Below are 3,583 nucleotides of genomic sequence, written 5' to 3' on the forward strand. Positions count from 1 at the left end.
GTGATGGCCATCATCCCAGTTTTTGTAAAAACCTTGTGCAGGTTAGTACCTCCTGCACTTAAATCTCCTGAGGTCACCCAAAATGTCGTTCTGGGAATGAACCCCTGGTGCACCATACCTGGTTACTGTGAGGAGCAGAGGTGAAAACCTCTTGTGGTTTTCTCTTCTATTCCCTGACTGGAAACTTCTGTCCCCTGCTAAACTTGGTCTAAACTTTGTCTATCCACAGTGTGAGGCTTTCATAGTTACTGTAGGGTCTGTTCTGAGCTGGCTGACTCTGTTCTGCTACTGGTTGGCAAGTCCAAAGAGCAGAAACACTGAGGCTGCTCTGCCTGTGGACCCAGAAAGTAGCTCCTGTGCTCCCAGCTCAGTTTGTATCTCTGGGAGACCTTATTCTGAAATGTATAAGCTGGGAATTTGAAAATCAGAGCAAGGAACTCAAACCTTTTAAACTAACAGCTTCCATGGGATTTCATGTCCTCATTCTTCCTAGGGAAGGCTTCCCATTCTCCCATCTTGCAGATGGTTTCTCAGAAATCTGGAGTCAGGACTTGGCCTGCAGAAAATAAAGCAGTTTCCCACTGTCTTCTTTGCTTAATACTGTGTAACTGTAGACTGAAAATGCATTATTTATGTTGAAATGAGGAGTGTTGTGTGCTGAGAGTAGGCTGTGATCTCCTGACCTCTTCCACGTAGTAAAAATAGTTCTTGTAGAGCTTTCCGAGTTGGTCTTCTGTGTTTTGGCTTGACCTGCTTATATATAACTGACTCTCCATTGAATTCTCAGTCAAGATTTCCACAGCCATGGTAACTGCCACAAGCAGACATGCACAAAATAATTCTCACTGCTATGTCTGTCGATCCTTTTGTGTGTGCCTGCTCTGTACGAACTGATCACGAGAGGCTAAACGTCTGCTTGTGGGGTCATTTCTTCTTTTTGAAGGACTTTTATTATTCATCCCACCCCAACTTAGCTCTTTACTTCTGCTGCTTGGCTTGTGTACCAGGATGAACAAACAATGTCTGAACACTAATCCAAGGGCAAGTTGCATACGCTGTCAGTCTGAGCACAGCCATCACTCTCTTCACGCCCTTTGCTTCGGGAAAGTCTGGCTGTGGGTTACTCTGTGCAACAGGTCTTGGGTGTATTACCTCCGCGTTGCAGATAGTTCCCCTGAATGGCATAAAGGTTACGTGACTTGCCCAGAGGAAAGGGGATGGGGGTGTCAGGGTTGCAGCTGGAGTTCCTGTTTCTCAAGACCTTGCCACAGGGTGTGTGATAGACGTGTTTGTGAGTTAGCAGCATTGCCCTGGGAACTGTCACTCTGAATTTTGTGTCTTTTTGGAGACTAAATTCTCTGTCTTAATGTTACATTAATATGGTTTAGGGAGAGGGAAGGAACCAGGTGCCGGGGTATTCATGTGACAGGAATAGCAAATGAATAAATGCCTTTATTTGAATGTGCAAGCTAAGGGTTGGGCATTCCAATGTCTGGAGGAAACACATTCTTTTCCCAGTGACTGGAGGAAAAACTAGGGTGCGAGATCGGGGAGAGTTTCCACAACTGGAGACTTGCTGCTGGGGGAGTCCTCGGGACTGGGCAGGCTTTGTTTGATGCATTCCAGTCGATTTTCACATGCTCTGGGGATGAGAGTCCCTTGGACCCTCTGGAGCTTGTAAAATCTGAAATAGATGCCCAGGGGTGCCCAGGAGACAATCTTGGAAGAAGCCTGGTGGGCTCTGTCTGGATAACAGAAGGCTCCAGGGCAGGTCCTCACTGAACACTTGTCCTAGATGCCATCAGCATAGGCTGTGCAGAGCATAAAGTTCTGCTCATCCTGCCCTCTGCCACTCCTTCCAGATTTTTATGTGGTTTTAAAGGCTGTTGCCATGCAGTGGGGGGAGAAAGGGGAAGTGTAGTCCCAGCTTGTGCAGAACCAGATGTGAATATGTAGTCAGGGGAACACTGCTTTGTTAAGACTGCTTGCAGCTGGGCTGGCTCCAGTGAAGGCAGCTGATTTCTAGGGAGTCCTGCATGGGAACAGCATCGCTTTGGGTAGGATCGAGGTGGGGGGAAGCACTGTCTGGGGGACCAGGAGGCACTTTAGGCTGCAAAGAAGTTGTGTCATGAACCTTACATCCAAGGCAACTAATCTTCAGTCTCCTGTCTTTGCCCAAGGATGTCTTCTCCAGGTAACTTGCCATCCTGCTACCCACTCCTGACTCATCTCCTTCTGAGGACACTGCTTTGGGAAGGGAGTGAGGGTGTGGGCTGGCTGGGAGCCTCCCTGGGAGTGGGAGGGAACTGGCAGGAGGTGGCTTGCAGAGTGGGTTGGGTTTGAGAGGTCATGCTGGGTTGTGTGGGAAGGCGACCTTGTGTTTTCTATTGGAAGGGGGTTTGTGAGTGAGGGAGGTAAGGATGAGTGTCTCATAAAAGCAGTAGTCCCTCATCTATTGTAGGAGAGCTGAGAAGCTGAAATAAAATGGAGAGAGGAAGTGTGATGTGGTGTCACGGGTCATGATGGTAATCGTGCTTCTTGACTGGCTGGCTCTGGGCACACACTCATGTCACTTATTTCTCTCTCCAAATTGTAAAGTGAGATTTTCTTAATTTTTTTTTTCCCCGCATCCCAGGGATGTGGTGAGAGTTAGTCAATGATTGTCAAGCTTCTAAAAGCGGAAAGCAGTGATATTAAATAATGTTTCTTTGGTGTGTAGAGGTGAACTTTTTTTCCCTAATTATAATTACTCCAATTTTGCTGTCTAATGTTATCTAGTATCTGAGAATGTTGGTATATAAGGCCAGGCCAAAAAAAAACAAAACCCAACCTCAAACTTGGAGATGTGTAATAGTAACTGAAGATGAAACAAATAAATTGGATGTAGAAAGTGTTGTTCTTCACCATCATCCAAGGTTTAATTCAGGATCTTGTAGTTAGGGTTACAAGTGAAAGACAGCTACAATGTTTTGAGGTAACTTGGCAATTATGGCCCATCGTCTTGGTGCTTCAGGCTCACCATAGATATGAATCTCACTGAAATTGTTTAAGTGGGCTACAATGACCACATGTACCTGAGAAATGGTACTCCAGGGATGTGACACAATCGAGACATTTATCATTCAGCATTTCAGTAACCAGGTGCCCTGCCTACAGGTTTGTTTTGATTTGTTTTTTTTCCATGATCATATTGCTGTGTTAAGGCATGGTTAAGATGTGTTTGCATGCATGTAATGAGTGAGCCACTCGGTTTGGTCTTGTAACCCCTCTCCTTGCCTCCAGAAAGGGCTTGTAGCATCCCCCACTGACTTCAGTCTCCGTAACCTCGAGTCTCTAATTCCTGGCCTTCCCCAGATCACTAGGACAGTGCCTAGGCATACGTTTGCAGAACGTCTCCTCTTGTTCTGCATGGGGTTGGTGGCTGTGCTCAAAGCTGCCGTGCTCCACACAAATGGAGATGTGTGGTCCAGCCTACCTTAACAGCATGGTGTTCAGGCAAGATTTTGGAGACAAGATCTTGATTTATTTCTAAAAGGCTTATTTGTCTGTTCAGTACATTTCTCTGGTTCCTGCCCTGCCTTTC

The 3,583-nt window shown here is 46.4% G+C and overlaps 1 protein-coding gene across 1 annotated transcript in view; it reads left to right on the forward strand.

Annotated features, from left to right (window-relative positions):
* CSNK1E (casein kinase 1 epsilon) overlaps positions 1-3,583 on the forward strand; it is a 17,446-nt gene that overhangs the window by 7,767 nt on the left and 6,096 nt on the right. The gene's annotated exons all lie outside the window — the stretch shown is intronic.

Source organism: Antrostomus carolinensis, unplaced genomic scaffold (assembly GCF_000700745.2).
Source record: "Antrostomus carolinensis isolate BGI_N321 unplaced genomic scaffold, ASM70074v2 scaffold38417, whole genome shotgun sequence".
Classification (NCBI taxonomy): domain Eukaryota; kingdom Metazoa; phylum Chordata; class Aves; order Caprimulgiformes; family Caprimulgidae; genus Antrostomus; species Antrostomus carolinensis.